Source organism: Bactrocera latifrons, unplaced genomic scaffold (genome assembly GCF_001853355.1).
Source record: "Bactrocera latifrons isolate USDA-ARS-PBARC rearing strain unplaced genomic scaffold, ASM185335v1 scaffold_17, whole genome shotgun sequence".
Classification (NCBI taxonomy): domain Eukaryota; kingdom Metazoa; phylum Arthropoda; class Insecta; order Diptera; family Tephritidae; genus Bactrocera; species Bactrocera latifrons.
The window spans coordinates 1744245-1751855 of record NW_017535185.1 but is presented as its reverse complement, the minus strand read 5'-3'; the positions used below and the strand labels follow the sequence as shown (position 1 = coordinate 1751855).

At 36.8% G+C, this 7611-nt stretch overlaps 1 protein-coding gene across 4 annotated transcripts in view; it reads right to left on the bottom strand.

Annotated features, from left to right (window-relative positions):
* LOC108966721 (T-related protein) overlaps nt 1-2995 on the bottom strand; it is a 15695-nt gene extending 12700 nt beyond the window's left edge. For all 4 annotated transcript variants that reach the window (XM_018929749.1, XM_018929751.1, XM_018929752.1 and 1 more), the window contains exon 1: nt 2619-2995. The gene's annotated coding sequence lies outside the window, so the exon portion shown is untranslated. The remainder of the gene's footprint in view (nt 1-2618) is intronic.
* Nucleotides 2996-7611: the final 4616 nt, after the last annotated feature.

The window sequence follows — 7611 nt, the reverse complement described above, 5'->3', positions numbered from 1 at the left end:
TGCTTACATACATGCATACACTTGTATATGCGACTTTTTTCAGCAGCTTTATTTAATAGGATAATTTTCACATTGGTCGTAATTGCTCTGCTGGCTGTACATACATATATAGCGGACTTGGCCTTTCTTCTGCGGCTTCTCGCACTTTTTATTAACGTGTTATAATTTTTTTTCGTCGCCGTTTACTGTTGTTGGTTATTGTGTTTGCCATTGTATACAATTGTTTAGTGTCAGCTTATTAAAATACCATTTTTTGTCATTTAACGTGCGTGTGTTTACCTTTGGCTGTGACAAGCTGGCAAATTTTTATAACTTTACTAATTTGCGTGTGAAAATCTCAAACTAGAAACATTGTGTCAATTATATTATAATGGTAGAAGGCAAACACTTGACAATATTATATATAAACTGTTATTATTTTTGTTAAATCATGTGCRTTCTGCGTAAAAGTAAATAAACAGATTTTACAAAGCTTTAGTAAGGCATATAGATAAGAGACTGAGACATTTCTGAAAGTTTATGACAATATTAAGTTAGGTTGAGTTAATCTGGTAGGAAAATGAGTCACGCTTAGACCAGGYGGAGTTCACTTACTAGGTCCATGAAGAGTAGTCATATAGTGGTCAATGGAAATGTTCTACAACAAATTATTAAAGCACAAACATAAATAATGTAGCTTACATATAAGCGCTCTAAGAAAGCAGCACATATAATAGGGGCAAAAAATAGTAAGACTTTTAAATTAAAATAATAATTACTAATATKGGCAAAAAGTAGAAAGACTTTGAATTTTCGAAGTACATAAAGAGCATTCGGCGATTTTTACGATGACTGATAATATTCCACAAAAAAGTGCCATTAAAATTTGTGTGCGGAATCCAATGGGAATTTGGAATGTTGGGAGAAGACTGCAGTGCTAATGGTTTGTCGCGAACAAGCAGGCATCAACTTGAACTGATAACATGTCAACAAAATAAAGGAATTTTTGTTTCAGAATCAATGATTAACAATTAGAGATCTAACTGGCATCGTGGTAATATCGGAGGGATCAGTGAAAGCACATTTGGTGCCAAAGTCATTAATTTTTTTATTTTTGGAAAACAGCGTCGCGTTGACGTCTGTGAAACAATGTTTCCCGACTAACAGGATGTCAAATAAGGTATTATTACTGGCGTTGAGTCTTGGATCTATGCTTACGAAATGTAAACACACGATCAATCGTCCCAATAACGTGGCAAAAATGAATCGAAGCCAAAAAAAACACGTCAAAGCAGGTCAAAATGTAGGTGTGTTGACAGTTTTCTTCGATTAACGAGTTGCAATGCTCTCCAAATTCCTACCGACCGGCCAAACTGTCAAAAAAGAATACTCTTTGAGTGMTATGTGTAATTTTTGTGAAGCTATTTATAAAAATAGGCCGAAATAATGGAACGACAAATCTTGGGTTTTTCACCACGATAGGGCGCCGTYGCATACTGCATTGATTCTTCGTGAGTTTTTCGYCAAATTTTCAAACAATRTCGKGCCGCAACCAGCGTATTTRTCTKATTTAGCTTCGCTTGACTGCTGGTTATTCAGGAAACTTAAACGACCGTTTCGTGGAAACTGTTTTGAGTCTATGGAAGACATTAAGCGTGAATCGTTATGCGTATTGAACGTTTTACCGGAAATTGACTTTAGCAGCTGTTTTGAGAATTGGAAAAAGCATTGACACAACTTTTATGGCGTCAAAGGGGATTTAATTAATACAAGAAAGACCTTTWCTTTGGCTGCATAGAAGCTATAATAATCGTCACASGTGCAATTTTTTATAACATAAGAGTATAAAAATTGTTATCTTGATTTTATTACTTGAGTTTGCTTGACAGCTATATGCTATAGTCATTCGATCTAAACAAAATTTTGTTAGCCTGTAATGTTGGCTGAAAYAATAACTTGTGCCAAATTTTGTGAAGATATCTTGTCAAATAAAAAAGTTTTCCTTACTAGATCTTAATTTTTAACATAGAGTTTGTATGGCAGCTMTATGCTATAGTAGTTCGATCTGAACAATTTCTTCTGAGATTACAGCATTACCTTAAATTATAGTCCTGACAAAATTTTTTGAAGATATATTCTCAAATGACARAGTTTTCCATACAAAGATTTAATTTTAATGTAGAGTATATATGACAGCTATATACTACAGTAATTCGATATGAGCGATTTCGACAAATAAACAGCTACTTAAGGCGAAAAGTACGTATACATAATTTCCTACCGATATCTCTGAGCTGAGGGACTTATCGCTTATATACAAACGCACAGTGGTACTATGCTGACGAACATGGCAAAAAGGACTCAGCTCGTCACGCTGATCAGTTACATATATAGGTACTTTATAAGATCTTCAACGTTCTTTTTTACATRTTACGAACAACTTGGCGTGCTTAATATGCACACTTCAGGGCATAAAAAGCCTTCAATGAAAGGCATAAATTTACTAGAAACTTTTTTAATCGAATTATTGTGAAGAAGTCGTTATTTAAAAATTGTTACAAATATCTAGAGCTTTAATTGCAAACAATAAGTGCCTGAGTACTAAAATCTTAAATCGGTTTTTTTTTTTTTATACTTACCACTCTTCGAACTGTATTAATCCTTTTTGCCTCCTCTACACCAAAATATATGACTAACGTAACAGCTGAAGTCGTAAATCCTATTTGTTCTTTATTATTCAGCACACACTATAACTTTCTACACACTTTTCTATAAATATGCGGCGTGTTAGCACACTATAATACTCTAATTAGCTCAGTAGATCCTTATTTGTTTATTAAAGATTCTTGRTATTTTCAGTAACTTCACGCTTGTTTCTATTGTTTTGAATATTTCGGCTATTTTCTATTTCTATTTTTTTTTTTTTGTGGCTATTTAGCTCATTTTGATCACTTTGCGGTCACCTTTGCGTTCGCGATCGCATTCGCGTTATTCGCACAACTTTTTTTTCCAGACTTCACACCCGTTTGCGCACTACCAAGCTAATGATCGGTGCTAATTTTTTCAGCCATCACAAACGTCCGTCTTCAGCTCATATGCGAACGCTGTCGTTAGCTGATCGGCCGGTCAAATATCCATTCGGTTGTCGGCCGCCGATGTATGTATGTACATATGTATTTACTTGTTTTTGCTTTTATTCTTTATTGATTTCCACATACAACACATTTTGTTGTTTCTTCTATCTTTCCTGCTTTGACAGCAGCGCGCTACACACGAATCCCACCCTTTCGCTTGTGCAGCCAACTCAGTCGCACTCACACTTGCTGCGCGCGTTCAACGGAGCCACACCTTCGCTGCACAAGMCAGCCATGTTCAGCAGGTCAGCCTGTCTGTTCGACTTACCTGTTCCGTATGCGAAACGCTGATCAGCCTCACTTACGTTACACGCACACAAAAACGAAGCACTCACATGTGTCTGCAGTGTTTGTGCGCGCGCTCATTGGACTGTCGTTGTTTTTGTCGCATGATTTGTTGATTTGTCAGATATTCATTAACTATAGATCACTCGCCATTCCAAGAGCTTTCTTAACTTATCAGTCTGTTGTTGTAATTGTTGGTAATACAGCCAAAATGTTATTCGGTTCAAMGTTAGATAATTTTTGGAATTAGTAGGCATACAAATTAACCAAAAATTTAACCACGGACATGCAATGTGGGAGAGGTGGTCCTCTTCAAGCCGACACTTGCATTAATAGATTTTCAATAACTCGTTAATAAAATATACTGGAATGACCATATACAGTTAAAGAATCTGTCTTCTGTTAAATTCTGTGGTTCATTGATCTGGTGATTCTGAACCCAATTAWTGTTGTTAAATCTGTTATTCCAAAACATTTGATATAGTATGTCTTCTTAGCTTTTGGAATTAATGTTTTAGGTCGGTTTAAATCGCAGTCTCTTTTGAGATATCGATATGAAATTTTGTACATGTACTTTTCATCTTAAGAACCAGCTCATGTAGKGGATCCAACGATATCGAACCAMTATAGCATATAACTGCCATACAAACTGAACGTTCAAAATTAAGTYCTTATATGAAAAGGTACCTTATTTGACGAAATATCTATACAAAATTTCGCACAGATTATTACAGSAAGCAATAGTATAAYCTGCGCCAAAATTGTTCAGATCGGCTCGCTATAGCATATARCTGCCATACAAACTGAACGTTCAAAATTAAGTCCTTATATGAAAAGGTACYTTATTTGACGAAATATCTATACGAAATTTCGCACAGATTATTACAGGAAGCAATAGTATAATCTGCGCCAAAATTGTTCAGATCGGCTCGCTATAGCATATAGCTGCCATWCAAACTKAACGTTCAAAATTAAGTCCTTGTATGCAAACCTTTTTTATTTGACGRGATATTCTCATTAAGTTTCCTATAAATTATTGTCTTGAATACTGGTAWAATTTGTAGAAAAATTTTACAGATCGGACCACTATAGCTATAGCTACCATACAAACTGAACGATCAAAATTAAGTTTCTATAAGAAATCTTTGTATTTATAAAGCATATTATACAGTYTTTCTGGTTTTTTAAGATTTTCCAAATTAACCTCATTCAATGAAACTCATCTGCGTCCATCGATATTTTTGATTTTTATTTTATTATTTATTTATCTGTGCTGCTACATTTTTGATAACTTAGCTTGTTAAAGGCCAATGCAAGCCCTGCGTAACCCATACGAAGAGTTGCTCTCCACATTACTGCAGCATAATATTCACCTTTTCCACATCGTCACATAAACATTAATATTTATACATAGCAATCTCTGTATGCAGAAACTGTTTTTCAGCAGTCGGCTCATTGTTGGTTTACGCACACACACGTACATACACTTGTACAATGCGTATAAACATTTTCTGTCCATTTACAAATTTGTTGATTTTTCTCATTGGCACATTATTTGGTACGTTTTACAGCGCCTTCTACAAATGTTAAAACGATCAGAAGTTAGACAACATGGGGGCATGAGGATATAGGTATACACAAATGGAAACACATTTAACTCTTGGACATATACGCTTGAACTGCGAGATAGTTTTTTAATGCAGTGGTATAAAGTGAGTTATAGTGAAGCGAGTTATGCCAGAACTTTAGAAATAGTTTTTGTTTTTTTCATTTTTAACTATTTTTGAAATAATTTTCAGTTTCCACAAAAAAATATATAGTGAAGCGAGTTCTTTTCAGCCTTACCGTCCCTACTTTTTAAACAAAGTATGCTACTTTCTATTAATTACAAGCAATTGAAGGTTTATTCCAAGCGAATAGGTTACAGGCTACACTGAAAATAATATTGCCCAGAGTCTGACACGAGCATTGTTCGGAGGCCTATTAACGAATGCCTTTAAGGAACAATTTAAACTTTACGGTGTCAAATATATGTTGACCTTAGAACCCGATTTGTAAGTAAACAGCTCTAATTCAATCGAAGTCAATGCTTTGATCTATCCACTGTTTGAAGACGACCATAACAAAAGTCTCTAGGGTTCCGATTGCATTGCTGATTTGGCTTGTCTGCTTGAGATAAGTTCGACATCATTGCCATCTATTAGATCTGCTTTATGAAACAAGGCAAAAAGACGATTGTTCAGCACGATCTTCACTTCAGCTCGAATTGCTGAATGGACTTACATTTTTGTCGTTATCAAAGCATAGCCGTTTGCAATACTAGATTCCAGGCACTTTCTGCGGATGCGGGGGAAAATAAGTCGGAAGCGACCTTAAAATTAGGCAGTGTTCCGATTGGGTGCCTACCTGGAACAACTGTATAATAATCTATGAAAGGCAGCGGGAAAAACTCAAGGGAGTATAAACTGTGGTCGTGAATTGTGATCGCCAGAACCAGCAGAGGAATCTAAAGGGACTAAAAGCCCTRGTAAAAAGCATTGAGTCGGACGACACTTCAGCAGGCTCGAGTGAGTATAGTTAAAAAACGAGGCGTGGAAGCGGGTCGCAACGGTTTTTAGGAAGGTAAAGGTACGACATACACAAGTTGGTCGGAAGTAGTACCCAGCGTTGGAGAGGTCTGGAAGGGAGCCAGCCTAGAGGTTGACGAAGGTGACTCTTGTACTGCGTCCCTTCAAAACGAAGATGTTGCGTTACTGCAATACGTCTCTCCTAACTCGCGACTGGAATTATAAAGCTCGAGTGAACCACTGATATATCCATGTGTTCATGCTCCTGAAGAAGGAGTCCATCGGTTCTCTCAGCAAAATCAGTTTTTGAAAATAGTTTTCCATTCYAAAAAAAATACCTACGGAAACGCTATAATTTAGTTAAAATTTCTTTACAAATAAAAAGTTGTGAATAAATGATAGTTTACCACTTTGTTCACAACTTTAGTCGATCTTTCGTTTTATACATACATACTTAGCACATCTCCTACCACTTACGAGGTCTCCTTCTTATTCTCCCGCAGCTGATTATTATTTGWACGCAATTTGCACTTCTTTGATTATCAGTTTCAACCACTTGCTGCGGTCACAGAAATTTTGACTTTGAAAGTGAATATATTTCATCCAATAAATGTCTATGACGACATATTGCCCTAAATTCCTTGATATCACCTACCGAAATTSTTGCTGTTACGCAAGCATAACATACAAATGTTTACGGATTAGTTTAATGGAAAGGCACAAACGTGCCGCCCAAAGCAGCAAGCGTACTTTGCGTGCAACATGTTCAAGGTCAAATTGCAGCGCTTGCAACAATTAAGCCGCACAATTATGCACGCTTCCCACACKGCTACCTGCCTAACAACAATRYGYAAGATTTATACGTGTATGGGTGTGTATGCAGTAACATTTCAATSGAAATAGTACGCAGTGCCATAAATCACCAGTTTCCCTTGTATAATGCTGTTTCGGAATATTTGTTGATTTTCAATGTTGTGCTCATTATTTTGTAGTTTGTTTGTCTTAAACCTCCCTTAACTCTTTCGCCAACCCTTGTACGCCATTACAACTATTTCAACCATTCAACCTCAATATCTCAATCCTGCAGCTATCCCTTGCCTGGCACTAGAACCACTCGCGCTTTATGGCACTAAACATGTACGGTCTCACTTAATGGCAGCTCCTTAATTAGTCTGAGGTTATTAACACATAAATARCTGGTCTAAAATGTGTGCAGAAAGTGTAAACAATAAAAACAATAAATTATTATATGAAAAGCGGTGAATGCGTGGCATAGGCACCGGTCTAGGCGGCTTGACCGTGCCGTTCGCTGAAACCGACAACCGGCGGAAAAACCCCAGGCACAGCGGGCACTGCAAACGGTAGCAGTGCTGTGATGTAATACTTTCGAGGTTAAAGAGATGGATATTATATTGCTCGATTATGTGGCTGTGGCTGAGCACAGAAGACTTAAAACACGAACCCGCTGGCTGGCACAAATAGCGCATTTCTTTGAATAATGGCCACTTTCATTGCTGGCATGAGGACGCTTTGTTTTATGTGATTTAAACTAGTTCAGCCACACTCGGTTAGCGGGTTTAGTGTCTTTTTTAATTTTTACCAGCAATAAAGCCGCGTTGTAGACGACCTTCGACCGCTTCAACTGA